The sequence below is a fragment of the Lynx canadensis genome, chromosome A2 (assembly GCF_007474595.2).
Source record: "Lynx canadensis isolate LIC74 chromosome A2, mLynCan4.pri.v2, whole genome shotgun sequence".
NCBI classification, from domain to species: Eukaryota; Metazoa; Chordata; class Mammalia; order Carnivora; family Felidae; genus Lynx; species Lynx canadensis.
Genome location: NC_044304.2, coordinates 111,776,617 through 111,794,358, shown reverse-complemented (window position 1 = coordinate 111,794,358; position 17,742 = coordinate 111,776,617).

The window sequence follows — 17,742 nt, the reverse complement described above, 5'->3', positions numbered from 1 at the left end:
TGAAAGGCTTTTGTAAAGCAAAGGAAACCATCAATAAAACAAGGCAAGCTACTGCATGGGAGAAGATATTTGCAAGTGCTATATCTAATTAGGAGTTAATATCCAAAATATATAAATAAAAAATGGGCAGAGGACCTGAATAGACATTTTTCCAAAGGAGACATATAGATGGCCAACAGACACATGAAAAGATGCTCAACATCAGTAATCATCAGGGAAATGCAAATCAAAACCATGAGACATCACCTTACACTGGTTAGAATAAAAAAGACAAGAAACAAAAAAAGACACCAACAAGTGTTGGTGAGAATGTGGAGAAAAGGGAACCCTGGTGCACTATTTTGGGAATGCAAACTGGTGCAGCCATTGTGGAAATTTTATGAAGGTTTCTCAAAATTAAAAATAGACATGGGGCGGGGCGTCCAACTTCAGCTCAGGTCATGATCTTGCGGTTTGTCAGTTCAAGCCCCGCATTGGGCTCTGGGCTGACAGCTCAGAGCCTGGAGCCTGCTTCCGATTCTGTGTCTCCCTCTCTCTCTGCCCCTCCCCTGCTCATGCTGTGTCTCTTAATAATAAATAAACATGGAAGAAAAAAACAGACACGGACTTCTAGGAAGACGGTGGAAGATCATAAGCTCAACTTTCCCAACACACACACCAAGATAACCACATCAGTGTAGCTAATTCAGAAAATGACCAGAAATCTAGCAGAATAGACTTCCTACTGTTAATCATAGAGAAGAGGCCACATCTAAAAGGGTAGAAGAGGTGGAAATATGGTTGGGAATCAAGCCCTTGGTGAGACTTAACCAGTAATGGGAGAGACCCATACAAGCATGGAGAATCAAGAGTATCAGACCTCACATGAGGCACCAGGGACCTGCACAAGGAAGACGAGTCCCCTTAACATGTGTCTTTGAAAGCCAGTGGCACTTTGTGAGTTTTACAATCATCAGGGCATAACATGGAGTACTTTAAAAATCAGCATACTTAACTCCAGGAGAGCCTGAGGGCCATAGGAAACTGAGTCCCTGCCCTTAAAGGCCCCTAACATGGCTGAGATACAGCACAGAAACAGCAGTGTAAAAAGTGCGTAGGATAAATGTGAAGATTTATTTGCTAATCTCAAGGTGTGCTGGAGAGGCAGGGACCTTTAGAAGACTCCTCTAAGAACAAAATATTTGACAGGTACCATTTCTCCCCACCCCCAGGTCAGATAGCAAACACTTGTTAGAACGCACACACGCACTATCTTGCTAAGATCTCATGCGCCATCTGCATGTTCTGCATATTTTCCCCATCCAACTCACCCCATTTGGCAGGTGTCTCCAAAGTAGCTCCTGTCCCAATACACCCTGCAAGCAGCCCCAGTAGGAACTGGCACCACTCCAAAGTGACTCCTGCCCTGGGGATAGGGGAAAATAACCACACACACCAGTGTGCCCACATACCCAGCAGCTCTTACAGCTGGCAGCACAGAGAATGCCCTGCTCATCAGTGGAATTGCAGCCTCAGCAGAAGGACTGGGAGCAGGCATTGGGCCTCACCACAAGCCTCGACCTATCAACAGAAGCCTCCAAGGGAATAAGCAAGTGAGAATGCTTTGCCTATGCATGGACTACAGCCCTGGTAGATGAGCTGAGGGTAGGCATCTGGTCTGACCACTGATAACGACCCAACTCTAGGACCATGGTGACCCCCACACCGGCCCCTTAACAGTACAGGGTCCAAACCCTGCCCATTGCACCCCCAACAGGCAAAGTAGCCTCTTGCAACTGACTAGACTGAAGGCGAACACGTGTCACCAACAACAGTACAGCACAAACAGCCCACATAGGAAGTAGCTCTGAAGCACCTGGTCCTGGTGAATGGGAGGTATTGCACTATAGGGCATACCTGGAACTCTTCTTCCTAAGGCCACTACTTTCAAGAGCAGGAGATGTAGCTCACTTCCCTAATTCTTAAAACCAGACAAAAGGAGACTATGAGCCAAATGAAAGAACAGTGCAAAATCACAGCCAAAGGGCTAAATTAATTGGAGACAGTAATTCCCAATAGAGAATTTGACCTAATAGTCAAAAAGCCACTCAGTGGACTTGATGTGAGAGTGGAGGATCTCATTGAGAGCTTTGACAAAGAGATAGAAAACACAAAAAGGAACCAGAGATGATGAACTCAATAACTGAAATTAAAAATAGACCAGGGGTGCCAGGGTGGCTCAGTCACTTAAGCATCCAACTCTTGATACTGGTTCAGGTCATGATCTCACAGTTCATGAGTGTGAGCCCTGCCTTGGGCTCTGTGCTGACAGCATTGGGATTCTCTTTCTCCCTCTCTCTTTGCCCCTCCTCCACTTGCTTTTTCTGTCTCTCAGAAGTGAATAGATAGATGGATAGATGGGTGGATGGATAGATGGATGTGTATATACACACACACACACACACACACATACACACACTAGAAAGAATAAATCAATAGTAGACTACAGGATTCAGAATGGATCAGTGATACGGAAGAGAGAGTAATGGAAAGCAACCAAGCTAAACAAAAAGAAAAAAAAAATGAGATGAAGGGGTGTTGGCAACATCATCAAGCCTAATACATTTGCGTTATAGAGATCTCAGAAAAAGACAGAGAGATACAGGCAGTAAAATTTGAAGAAATAATAGCTGAAAACTTCCCTAATCTGGAGATGAAAGCAGACATCTGGATCCAGGAGTCACAGAGAACCCCAATCAGAGGTACACACCAAGACAGTAATTAAAATGGCAAAAAGTACTGATAAAAGAGAATTTTAAAGCAGTATGAGAAAGTTACATGCAAAGGGAAGCCCATAAAGTTAGCAATAAGTTTTCAGCAGAAACTCTAGACGCTAGGGAGTGCCATGAAATATTCCAAGTACTGAAAAGAAAAAAATCTGCAACCAAAAACACACTATTCAGCAAGGTTATATATTGGAATAGACAGAGAGATAGTTTCCCAGACCAACAAAAATTAAAGAAATTTATCAATAAACCAGCCTTACAAGAAATGTTAAAGGGAATTCTTTGGAAAGAAAAAGCCATAATCAAAGAAAATTATGAAAGCAAAAATTTCACAGATAAATGCAAACAAGAGTATATTAATCTCTTATAAAACTAGAATGGAGGTCAAAGCACTTAGGCAGGAAAATCATCTATGAAAATCAGTCAAGTGTTTCATAAAATAAGAGGATGAAAAGTATGATATCATGTACTAAAATGTGAGAGATCAAAGTAAAAATGCTTTTAGAATGGGTTAAAACTTAAGCTAGCCATTAACTTAATATAGACTGCTATACACCTAAGATATCTATGAACCTAATGGTAACCAGAATTGAAAACCTGTAACACATGCGCAAAGAAAAAGAAAAGGAATCCAGGAGAGCAGATGGCAGTAGAGAAAGGACCCCAGGCTCACCTCTTGCCAAGAATACAACTAGGTAACTATCACATCATCATAAATACCCCAGAAACTGACCTGAAGACTGGTAAAACAAGCTCCATAACTAAAGGTAGACAAGAGGCCTCACCGAAGAAGGTAGCAAATAAGGGCATACAGAGATGTGGTTTGGAAGAGAAATGGATCGTGGCCGCTGCAGTGGGGAGGGAGTTACAGTCACAGGGAAGGGGGTGGGGGAGACAGACTAGCATACAGGGGAGTACACCAAGAAGAGGAAGCCCCATAGGAATTCGTTTGGAAAGCCTCTAAGGGGCTGAATTTCCTGACTTCTTGCAATAGGCAGGGCTTAAAGCCTGGAGTTCTAAAGGTCAGTGGTTTTACTTGGACAGAGCCCAGAGGGCAGTGTACTGCTCTTGGAGAGAAGGCAGGACAGACAGTCCACAGACCTACAGTGTGGAAACAGTGATCCAAAGAGTACCTGGGGCACACAGTAGGGAGTTTATTTGCTTATATCACAGTGTGTCCAAGAGAGGCATTAATAGAGAGATCCCTCTGAGAATAAACTGGCAGATGCCATTTCCCTCTCCTACCTACCACTCAGTATAAGTGCAGGCCACTTACGGGAACCAGCACAGCACCAACACTTGCTACCAAACTTGATTACACCAAGCCCCGCCTTCCCATGGTCTGGTTGAACTGCCCTTCCCAATCACACATGCCTCAGTCCCAGCAGGGCAGGCCCCCTCCCCCAGAGGACTGGCCCAAACCTCTGCCAACACCACATTTCCTGACCCAAGAGTTTTGCAGGACCTCAGTTCTGTTGGCAGACCAGAGTCCACCTAGTTACAATGTACCACATTCAGGCCAGAGACCAAACACTGCCCACAACAGGCAAAGACAGCCTCTGCAGACTGGCATGACAAATAAAGAAGCCAAGAAAAAACAGCAGAGCACACACAGCACACGTTGGAGACACTTAGAAGCACCAGGCCCTGGGGAACAGGAGACACTACACAGCAGGACACCGTAGGACCTCTTCTTCATAAGGCCATTACCCTCAAGAACAGGAGACATAGCTGACTTTCTTAACACACAAAAACAGGCACAGAGACTTAGGCAAAGTGAGAAGACCGAGAAATGTGTCCCAAGTGAAAGAACGGGATAAAGCCACAGCCAGCGATCAAAGTGAAACAGAAGTAACGTGCCTGAGGGAGTATTTAAGCAATGATCCTAAGGATACTCACTGGACTGAGTTACATACAACAGACACCCCATAAGGCTATCAGTGGATGTTTCAGCAGACACTTCAAGCTATAAAGGACTAGCACGATATATTCAGAGTGCTGAAAGGAAGAAATCTGGAGCCAAGAATATGCTAGCCAGCAAGGCTATCATTCAGAATACAAGGAGACATAAAGAGTTTCTCAGACAAAAACTAATGGCATTCAAGACCACTAAACCAGCCCTCCAAGAAATACTAAAGGGGACTGTGAGTGGAAAGCAAAGACCAAAAATGACAGCATGAAGGCAGGAACAAGAGCAGTAAAAATTCTTATTTCTATAAAAAATCAGTTAAGGAAGTCTCAAAATAAAAGAATGTGGAATATGACAACATGTATCTAATAGGTGGGGAGTAAAGAATGGGTTTAAACTTAAATGACCATCAACTTAATATAGATTGCTATATACAGAAGAGGTTATATACACATATAATGGTAACCATATATCAAAACCACTAGCACACATGCAAAGAATAAAGAAATCCAAATATATCACTAGAGCAAACCAGCAAACCATGAAAGAAAGATAACAAAGTTTCAGAGAAAATCTTCAGAAACCACCACAAAACGTAATAAAATGACACAATGTATTAAAAAGTAAGACCCATCTACTTGCTGCCTACAGCAAACTCATTTTATACCTAAAGACACCTGCAGATTCAAAGAGGGAATGGAAAAGCATCTATCATACAAATGGATGTCAAAAGAAAGCCAGAGTGGCAATACTTAGACAAAATAGACTTTAAAACAAAGACTGTAATAAAAGACAATGGACACAATATAATAAAGAGGACAACACAACAGGAAGGTATAATAATTGTAAATATGCACTTAATATGGGATGACCCAAGCAAATAAAACAGTAACAAACATAAAGGAACTAATCATTAATACAATAATAATAGGGGACTTTAACACCACACTTAAATCAACAAACATGATCTAAACATAAAATCAACAGGGTAACAGCAGCTTTGAATGCCGACTGGACCAGATGAATTTAACAGATATATTCAGAACATTACATTCTTAAAACAGTAGAGGGGTACTCAATCTATTAAGTGTCCAACTCTTAATTTTGGTTCAGGTCATGATCTCACAGTTTGTGGGATGCCCCATGCTGGGCTCCTTGCTGTCAGCACGGAGCCTACTTGGGATTCTCTCTCCTCTGTCTTTGCCCATCCTCTACTCATCATCTCTCTCTCTCTCAGAATGAATAAACATTAAAAAATAAAACAACAGAATACACATTTTTTTTCAAGTGCACATGCAACATTCTCCAGAATAGGTTCCATGTTAGATCACAAATATCAGCAAATTTTTAAAAGATTCAAATGATAACATGCACCTTTTCTGACCACAGTGGCATGAAACTAGAGTTCAATCACAAGAAAATAATCTGCAAAGAACACAAATAGCATGGAGTTTAAATAACATGCTACTAAATAATGGATGAGTCAACTGCAAAATCAAAGAGGAAATGAAAAAAAAATACATGAAGACAAATGAAAATGAAAACACAGCTGTTTAAAACCTTTGGTATGCAGCAAAAGTGGTTCTAAGAGGCAAGTTTAGAACATAGGCCTACCTCAAGAAAAAGACCCAACAACCTAACCTTATACCTATGAGAGAGAGAGGTAAAGAATAAACAAAGAATAAACAAAGCCCAAAGCCAGTAGAAGGAAGGAAATAATAAAGATTAAAGCAGAAATAAATGGCACAGAAACTTAAAAAAACAGTAGAAAGATCAATGACAGCAGGAGCTCCTTCTCTGAAAAGATCAACAAAATTAACAAACCTTTGGCCAGACTTATCCAAAAAGAGGAGAGAGGACTCAAATTCAGAAGTGAAGGAGAAGAAATAGTAACTGACACCAAAGAAATGCAAAGGATTATAAGAGACTATTATGAAAAATTATATGCCAAGAAATTGGACAACCTAGAAAAAATGGATACATTCTTAGAAACATTTAACTTTCCAAAACAATGAGGAATAAAAAAATTTGAATAGACGGACTACTAGCAATGAAAGTGAATCAGTAATCAAAAAACTCCCAAGAAAGCAAAAGTCCAGGACCATATGGCTTCTCCGGTGAAATGTACCAAACATTTAAAGAAGAGTTAATACCTATTCTAAACCCACCCCAAAAAATAAAGGAGGAAGGAAAGCTTCCAAATTCATTCTATGAGGCCAATAATAAATACCATGATACCAAAACTAGATAAAAGACACCTCAAAAATAAATAAATAAATAAAGGCTAATATTTCTGATAACCAAAATCAAAAGTACTCAACAAAGTATTAGCAAACCAAAGCCAACAGTACATTAAAAAAAAAAAAAATCATTCACCACAATCAAGAGGGATTGATTCCAGGATTGCAAATCAGTCAATGTGATACATCACATTAGGAAAGGATAGGGGCACCTGGGTGGTTCAGTCAGTTAAGCATCTGACTTCAGCTCAAGTCATGATCTTGTGGTTTTCCAAGTTCGAGCTCCACATTAGGCTCTGTGCTGACAGTGCAGAGCCTGCTTGGGAATCTCTCTCTCTTCTACCCTCTGTCCCTCCCTCCCTCCCCCTCCCCCTTTCAAAATAAATAAAAAACTTAAAAAAAAAGGAAAGGAAGGATAAATACGATATGATTATCTCAATAGATGCAGAAAAATCATTTGACAAATGCAACATCCATTAATAAGAACTCTCAACAGTGTAAGTTTAGAGAGAACAAACCTCAATGTAATAAAGGCCATACATGAAAAACATATAGCTACCATCATACTGAATGGTGAAAACCTGAGAGCTTTTCCTCTAAGATCAAGAACAAGATAAGAATGTACACTTAAACCATTTCTGTTCAACACAGTACTGGAAATCCTAGCCACAGCTTCAGATAAGAAGAAAAGGCATCCAAACTGGCAAGGAAGAAGTAAAACTTTCACTACTTGCAGATTATATGATACATTATATAGAAAATTCTAAATATCTAGTGAAAAACTACCAGAATTGATAAATTCATTCCGTAAAGTCACAGGATACAAAATTAATATACAGAAATCTGTTGCATGTCTATACACCACTAGTGAAGTAGCAGAAAGAGGAATTAAAATCTCATTTACAATTGCACCAAAATAATACAATATCTAGGAATAAACTTAACCCAGGAGGTGAAAGAGTTGTACTCCAAAAACTATAAAATTTTCATAAAAGCAATTGAAGATGACATAAGCTATTCCATGCTCATGGACTGGAAGGACCAGTATTGTTAAAATGTCCATAATACTCTGGTTTCTCTTCAGATCGTATAAATCTTTCGCCTTTTAAAATGTCCATAGTACCCAGAACAATCTACAGATTTAATGCAATCCCTAACAAAATGCAACATTTTTCAGAGAGCTACAACAAATAATCCTAAGATTTGTATAAAACAACAAAAGACTCTGTACAGCCAAAGAAATCTTGAGAAAGAAGAACCTGGAGTTGTCAAAATTCCAGATTTCAAGATATACAAAAGTGTATTAAAACAGTATAGTGCTGGCATAGAAATATACATTTAGATCAACAGAGCAGAACAGGGAGCCCAGTAATAACCTCATGCTTACATGGTCAAGTAATATGTGTCAAAGAAGCCAAGAGTATACAATGAGGAAAAGACAGTCTCTTCAACAAACAGTGCTGAGAAAACTGGAGAGCTACATACGAACAAATGAAACTGAACCACTTTATTAAACCATACACAAAAATGACTCAAATGTGAGACCTAAAGCTGTAAAACTCCTGTAAGAAAACACAGGCAGTGATTTTTGATGTTGGCCGTATCAACATTTTTCTAGGGATGTCTCTTCAAGCAAGGGAAACAAAGCAAAATTGAACTAGTGGGACTATGTGAAAATGAAAGGCTTTTGCACAGTGAAAGAAGCCATCAATGAAACAAAAAGGCAAGCTAATGCATGGAAGGAGCTATTTACAAATAATATAACAGATACGGAGTTAATATCCAAAATATTTAAAGAACTCACTCAATGCTAAGAAAAAAAAAATCTGATTAAAAAATGGGCAGAGGACCTGAATAGACATTTTTCCAAAGACATAGATGGCTGGCCAACAGACTCATGGAAAGATGCTCAACATCACTAGTCATCTGGGAAATGGAAATCAAAACCACAGTGAGGTATTACACTGGTCATAATGGTGAAAATAAAAAACAAGGAACAAATGTTGGTGAGAATGTGGAGACAAAGAAAGCCTGGTGCACTATTGTGGGAATGCAAACTGGTGCAGCCACTGTGGAAACTGTATGGAAATTTCTCAAATAATTAAAAATAGAATTGCCATATGATCCAGTAATTCTACTATTATGTATTTATCCAAAGAAAACACTAATATGAAAAGATATATGCACCCCTATGTTTATTACAGTATTATTTACAGTAACCAAAATATGGAAGCAACCCAAGTGTCCAATAATATATGAATGGATAAAGAAGTGGTACGTACATACATTAGAATTATACTCATCCTTAAAAAACAATGAGATCTTGCCATTTCCAACAACATAAAGGGTATGATGCTAAGTGAAATAAAACACTAGGGAAAACACCATATGATTTCACTCGTGTGGAATTTAGGAAACAAAACAACAAACAGAAAAAAAAGGGACAAACAAAAAAATTAGACTCTTAAATACAGAGAACTGGTGGCTGTCAGAGAGTTAGTGGGTGAGGGGATAAGTGAAATACATAAATGGGATTAAGAATACTCTTATCATGATGAGCACTGAGTAATGTATAGAATTGTTGAACCATTATATTGTATACCTGAAACTAATATAGCACTGTATGTTAATTATACTTCAATTAAAAAAAAAATCCACAGGATACCAAAACTTCACCACACTTTCAGAAAAATAAAAGTCTTGATGGAAGATTTAAAAAATAAAATAATTTTATACACTAGCCTTCTGTGAGGCAAGATATGCCAAAGTCTTGTGTATGTTATTTGCCTTCTTAAATTACCACTGGTTTTATTTACCAAATTTGCCAGTTTCTGTTTTGTCTTTTCTAAATCCTGAGTTTCAGTCTACTTTTTGTTTTCTTGGGTCCTTAGATTCTTAGTTCCTATTTAATTTCAAACTTTATCCTTTTTTAATGGAAGCATCTGACCCTAAAATCTTCCTGTGATTTCACTCTCGTTATGTATCCGAGATGATACATATGTACTGTTCTTACTGTTTGTTAACACCTACATATCTCTGAATTATTTGATCCAAGATTTATGTAGACGGGTATTGTTAAAATTTCTAAGAGTTTCTTTGTTGATGATGTTTATTGTTAGTTTTTTTCTTTCCCCCCCCCCCTAAGTTTCTAGCTGTTTTTTGCACTGTGGCCTTCAAAGTTAAGCTCTGATTTCTACTTTTGGAAATTGAGATTTTCTTTGGAGCCCAATGGTCAGTTTTTTAAAAATATTCTTTAGGCACTGAAAAGAAAATATATCTTTTTGCAAGTACACAAATCACTTTAAAAATAGTCTTAATATACCGTTCAGTGAGAACAAAACTAAAATGTAATGGATACCTCTGTACATGATCTGACGTTTTTTGGCATTTCTTTCGAGTAATTCATGGAAAATGTAATAAATGTTGAACTCAGTGTGTTATTGGCTCTCCTTACTAAAAACAAAGATGTTCAAATATTTGGTCTAAACTGTTTTCTCTCTCAAACCTCTGTCCTGGCAGCAGTAAATAACTTCATATTATGTTTTGTCTTCTTTCATATAAATATTTAGTACACTGGATCATCTTAAAGCCCAGTTGCCTTTCCTCGGGCATTAGACTGATAAACCTGTTCCCGCTTACTTACATTATTTTGGTAACTTGAATTTTAAAATTTTATAGTAGGGTAAATATTTAGTAAGTTATAAAATTCGAATAATTAAGAATAGAAGCAGAATCAGCAAATACCAATTTGCAGCCAAGAGTTCAATAGCAAATAAGCTGCAGTGTGTATAGTTGTAGGTAACTAGTTCCACATTCACTTGACATAAATAGAAAATGCTCTGGTACATACTGACCCAAAGGAAAACCAGGACGAATGAAATACCTTACCCATTTTTGTCTTGTAAACAGTTGAAAATACAAGGTAATAGATCCATGAAAGAGGACCATGAGCCATAATTTAAAATTAGTGTGTTAGTAAATAAAATTACCTAGAGATTTATGAGATTAGGAAGGAAAGAAATCTAAACACAGTGTGTCTAATACATGAAAGAAATTCCTGCTAATTCTGCATCCCACTGAATTTTGTTAATTCTAATGTCTTTCTGACAGACTGTAGGCCAGATCACCAGTTAAAGAAGATTCTTATAGGCATCACAAGATATATTTTGTCTGTTACTATTCATGCATATGAATCCTGAAAGAATACAGTCCTCAGTGCCTAGTGTTCTCAGATATTTATACCCAATTTTTTATTACTTTTAATACTGGCATGTTAAATGACAGTGGCTAACCCATGGGGGGGGGGTGGAATAAAGCCAACGTGATTGTGAATTTAACGGATTCTTATCAATTTGTTACTTTGAACAATTTTGCTTACCTCTCCAGTGTGTGTTCTTTTTGGTGCACAATGATAACATTCTGTTGGGGGCTGGATGATCTAAAGATTTCTTTCAGTTTAAAACCCTAAATGTCATGTGTACTGCTGTATATCTCAAATAGTTTATTACATACCTGGAATCTCATTCCTTTACTTGAATCTGTTAAGAACAGTGAGGAGTGACATTTCAACCTACTTGCAAGCTAACAAGTTGATTTGCCATAGTTTCATGGAATGCTGGCATAACATGAAACTCTCAGGTGAGGAACACGGGACTTTTATTATTCATGGCACACCAAGAAGCTTGAGCTTCTTGTTTTGTCAGTTCCTTTTGCCCTGCCAGTCCCCCGAGGACAATGCTGAGGGCCTGTGATAGATGTTGTGCCTGAAGCAAGCTTGTGTTACAGCTAAGAAACCCTATGCTTAGGGACTCTAAGCATTTATAATGGCTGCAGGCACACTTGCCCAACCTTTGCCCCAGAGGGAGATGTTATTATTACAGTGGACAGCAAACCAACATGGCCTCTGACATGAAGGAAGACGCTTTTTACTTTCCATGGCTTTAGCTATATCTAACTTTGAAAAGTTAGTCTGGACCAGAAGCTGAGTGACTCTTGGTCACAAGACGTGCAAAAATGCAAGAGACCTGTGGAAAACTGTCTCTTGACATCACTTCTTCTCAAAAGATAAGGCAAATTTATATCCTTTATATATTTTATACATATACTATATATCACTACAGTTTGATATAATATATACAGATGTATACAGGGATATTTTCATATTATAGCACCCATGATCTCAACTTTAGTATCAAACTTAACTAATATTTTTTATTTTATGGATTCACCTTTAGAAAACTTTTCTTCAAGTTGCTTACTGTTTATGTCATTTGTCTTATTTTAAAACTAAATGTCAAATAAAGTGCTAACGTCTTGGTCATTATATGCACACATATATACATTCACAGATACTAGTGGAGATCTACTAATTTTTCTGTATCATATCCCTTTTAGAAAACACCTCTCCTCTACTCTATGGATTAACATGGGGTTATGAAATCATGGGACCCAATATTGGGGCTCCATGTGACCCCATCCCAGCAATTATGGTTTACAAAATAACCAACTGATGAAGCAAATGACCAGTGAGCTTTGGGAGTACTAATTTTGAAACTGTAGGAGAGAAGCTTGTTTTCTTATCTTGGAGATCATTCAACCTCCTTGGGAATAGACATCTCACAGACCTCCCAAACAGGGAGCTTTATTAGCTAACTGCCCTAGCTGCTGCACTCTGAAATCCATACAACATTTACACAAGGCCATGCTACTACTGGCACTGATGGCATGGTAGCATGAATGTAAGACAGTCATTCCTGGGAGGCACAGGACTTCCCTAACAACTGGCTTTGACTTGAGGACTCCCTAATTGCCCTTCTATGAGCCACCTTTCGAATACACAGCAACCTAGAACATCTCTACCTAACTTTCCTTACCTCTCTATTTCCTTCTCTGTCAGACTTGCATTGCAGTTTGACAGCTTACCCTGTCTTCCCCAGTTCCCTCCAATTCTCTCTTTCTCTCAGGCATTTTCCCTAACAAAATCCTTGCATGTTTAACTGTGCTTAAGTGCCTGTTTGTGGTGGAGCTGAGTAATACAGATCCCTAGCTGTTAGGTTCTAAAGGTGATGGTAACTATTTTGACCATCATGTGGAATTAACCTATTTTCAGGAAAACAGGACAACAGAGCCAAAGAGATGGAGAGAAGTTATAATAATCTGAATGCCTACAACCAGTCAACCTGAAGTCAGAAACATCTTCTTGAATGTCTGCAGCCCACAAACCAAGAAATCTCTCTCTCTTCTCCCTCTCCCTTTCCAGGAGAGCAGAAACATTGCCTCTGAATTTCAGATAGTACACTGCTGATCACACAGGAGGCACTAAATACAGATTTGTCGAATGAGTGAAAAAATTACACTTCAATTCCATTCCTTGTAACCTCTAACTACTGAAGCTGAATTATTATAGAGATATAAAAGACAGCCATGGAGCCAAGTGTATTCTTTCAGTCCAGGAGATCCAATGGGCAAAATTTTTGTTTGTTCTTTTTTAATGTTCTTTTTAAGGGTCCAAGTAATCTACCCTTAGGAGAGAAAAGCACTTAAGTCTACTTTAATATGATACAATTCAGCTTTGCTCTTCTCTGTAGAGCTCTATGCCAATAACATGTTTTCTCTTGCTTTGTTTTTCAGACCCACATTGTCTTGTCCCATCAAATTAACATTTTCCACCTTGACAGGCTCTGTTGCGGCAAAAAATTCACAAGAATTCACAAGAACTTCACAAGCAATATATAGATTTCTCTCCCCATAAGCCCATCATTTATAATTATTCCCAAGTAAAGGAAGCCTATTATAATTTACTTAAGCTTAAAGAAAAGTGAGAGTTGTTATATGAATTCAGCATTGCTGTAGGAATTCCAAGACAAGTATGAAGCTGGACCTCAAGAAAGATTCGAAGTTACTGCACAGTACCAAGAGTTTTGATCACTCACAGACCTTCTCTACAAACATTTTACAGCCCCAACCATACAGAGAGTGATTCTTGGCCCTCAGTCCCAATAGCAAATTCTCAGGGGAAAGAATCTGGCCCAGGTGGGAGCTGGTGTCCACTGCTGGAAGTACTAACATGGCTGCCTGCCATCCTGACTTGTGAGAATTTATTACAACTTGTGAAGACTTGTACAAACAAGTCCTCCCAAAAGGGGATCACTGTTATCTGGCAGATATCCCAAAAGGTGACTTCTATATCTGGTACCCAATAGACATAATATTTTTATCTTAATAAGCATTTTGAAATGGTAAAATTTCCTTTTTGTATTGTTTCTTTCCCCACAGAGTTCCTGACTGAATGACATCTTTTGTTCAGTGAAAAAGGCATGGGATAGAAATAGCAACATTCAAGAGTCATAGAATGATCTTAACCCATGTATTATTAGTATCTGAATCTACCAACAGATGGCTCAGGCTATTGCTAAATGAATCAGTCAAGTTGGGAACATTTAGCTTTGAGACGATGTAGGTTCTGTTTTTATAACTCAAAAGTAACATCCTAGTCATCACAAGGGGTCATAAGTGGTGGAAGGATTAGCAGAGACATTTACAAATTTATTTACAAATTTATTACGATACAGTACTGGAAGTTTGTATTTTATCTATGAAATACATGGCCCATTCATTTCGTCCTTTCAAAAAAAATTCTTTTAAAAGAGAAAGAAACCATTTATTTTTAAAATCACTCATTAATTATAGCCATCCCTGGGACAGTGCGTTTATTCTATTCTTCACATTCATTTGTTTGATTCTGTGTTCATTGCCCTTGAGGCTGTGGCTTGTGGTGCTGGCACACCACAAGAAAAACAAATGAAAAAATAAAGGGGGCTGCCAAAGTGCCTTTGTGGGTGTAGTCAGATTAAAGACAAGTCCAGAGAGGTATTGTTTTCATCCAGCTGAATGTTGGAGATTCTGTATATTTTACCAACACACATGTGATGGGGGAAGAAAGTATAAGTACACACACCTAGATCTGGGTTCATTTGTTAACTGTCTCTACATTTGAGTTCAAATTATTTCAAAATATGGAAAACCCGTACTGCTGACACATTCAAAAAACAAATGAAGTCATTGCTGGGAAGATGATGGAGTAGGAGGACCCTAAGCTCACCTTGTCCCAGGGATACAACTAGATAACATTCACATCAGTATAAATAATGCAGCAAATGCCCCAAGACTGGTAGAATAAACTCCACAAGTAAATGTAGACAAAAGGCCACATGGAAGAGGGTAGGAAGGGCAGAGACACAGTGGGGAGCAAAAAGGACCTTGGGACTAAGGGAGGGAGGGACCCTGAGGCACAGAGAAGAGAGAGAAAGAAACATTATCATACCAGGAAGCCCACAGAAGGAAGCTAGATCCCTTTAACATTTGGCTTTGAAAACCAGAGAGGCCGAATTTCATGTGTTTTTTTTTTTTTGTTTTTTTTGTTGTTTTTTTTTTTTTTTTTTTTTACAACTAGCAGGACTTAAAGCTTGGAATTTTAAAAATCAGTGGGCTTGGCTCTGGAAAGCCCAGAGGGCCAGAGAAAGCTGAGACCCTGCCCTTAAAGAGAGACCAGAACAAATAGCCCATGGAGATATAGCATGGAAGCAGCAGTTTGGAAAACAGTTGGGGCACAATGGAGAATGATTTACTCATGTCAGAGTGTGCCCCGGAAGGACAGAGATCCTGGGAGACTCCTCCAAAAACAAAGGAGCTAGAAGGTGCCATTTTACTCCCAGCTCCCTCATATAAACACAGGGCCACCTGGAGGAAGCAGCACTGTGGACATTCACTGTCTAACTTGCTTACATTCTGCCCTGTCCTCTGGGGCTTGGGGATCCACCCCTTTCACCCAGGCCTGCCTCAGTTTCAGCACCATGTGTGCCCTCTCCCAGAGGACAACTCAAATCCTACCACAACCCTGACTGCTGACCTGTATTTGTGGGTCCTGGGTCCTGGCAGCAGTGGGTCTCCTCTCACTGAGGACCGGCTTGCAAATGGATATACAAATCCGTGTGTTGCATACCCACACACTTTGCAGATCTGCCCCCCTCCAATACTATTCTTGGCCAGAGTCCACTCAAGCCAGGTCCCCAAGCCTGTCAGTGTGCAAACAGCCCCAAGTAGCTTCCACTACTCCAACATGACTCCTGCCCTGGAGGAGGCACATGAAGGAAAGGTAACTACACAAACCAGTCAGAATGTGTTTCCAGCAGTGGGCTGATCTGATTCCAGGTCCTGCCCACCAATGAAGCTTCTCAGCGGACAACACATGGAAAGCACCATGCAGTTCTGTGCTACTCCATCTCTGGGAAATGCTTGGTCTATCTCACCTCAAGCCTAAAGTGGCCCCAGACTGGCCCACCAACACAACAGGGACAAAACCCTCCCCACAAAAGCAAAGTGAGCCACTGTGGACAACTGGACTGAAGGAAAACATGGCTCAGACACAACAGGGCACCCACAATACATCTAGGAGACACTCCCGAAGCCCCAGTTTCTGGTAAACAGGTGGACATTGCATTTCAGGGTACTATAGGACCTCTTTTTCGTAAGGCCACTACTTTTGAGAGCAAGAGATATAGCATAGTTTCATAACACACAGAAGCACAAAGAATTAGACAAAATGAAGAGACAAATAAATATGTCCCAAATGAAAGAACAGGACAAAACCATATCAAGAGACCTAAGTGAAACTGAGATAAGTAATATGCCTGATAGAGAATTTAAAGTAATGGTCATAATATACTCACTGGACTTGAGCAAAGAGTAGAGGGCACTAGTGAGACATTTAACAAAGAGATAAAGAACCAACTAGAGATGAGGAAAACAATCAATGAAATTTAAAAAACAATTGTAATTGCAATTTTAAATAGGATAGTGAATTAAAGTATCATTAGAAGGTGAAATTAGAATCTAAAGATGAGGGAATCCAGAAGTAGAGAATATCAGAGTTGGGGCATAGTCACTGAAGAGGCCTAAAGATAGGAAAAGTATCCTGGGTTTCATATTTCTGAAAGTTTTCCAGCCCCAGGATACCTATGTGGCTATAGCAGAGTGAGCAAGTTGAAGATGACACGCGATGAGTTCAGAGACAGTCAATTTTTCCTTTTACATCTTTGCATCTTTGACATCACTTAATCTTGGCCAATAATCTAAAGAAATTACTTTGAAGCAGTTAATGGTGTTTGCTTAATAATTATTTGAATATCAATGATATCAAGGATAAATGAGGGCCTGTAATTGGGAAGTATATTTAAAATATTAAATGTCACATTAAATATGCCTTATCTGTTTTAGTTTCAAATTACAAAAGAAATATTCATAGGTTTTTAACTTGTATATCATAATAAGATCAAATAGCATTCCTTCTGTTTAATATTGATGTAGTAGCTTCCAGATGTTTTTTTTTTTTTTTTTTGGTATTTTATCTTCCAGTGGATTTAAATGACTGCCTATGCTTTCTTTGAAAGCACAGACATGCATAATACTTAAAAGTCTGTGAAAATACCTAGTCTGATAGTTTGCATTGAAACTAGATGACTTAACAGAATAAGGAGGTGAATATGCAACTTAATATCCTATTGCAAATAAGTGATAAGAGAAATGCACCTTAAGTATAACTAGAAAGGGGGGCACCTGAGTGACTCAGTGGGTAAGTGTCCAACTCTTGATTTCAGCTCAGGTCATGATCTCACAGTCGTGAGATCGGGCCCCATATGGGGATCCATGCTAGGCGTGGAGCCTGCTTAAGATGATCTCTACCTCTGCCCTTCCCCACGTTCTTGCACACACACGCACATGCTCTCTCTCCCTCTCTCTCTCTCTCAAAAAAAAAAAAAAAAAAAAAGTA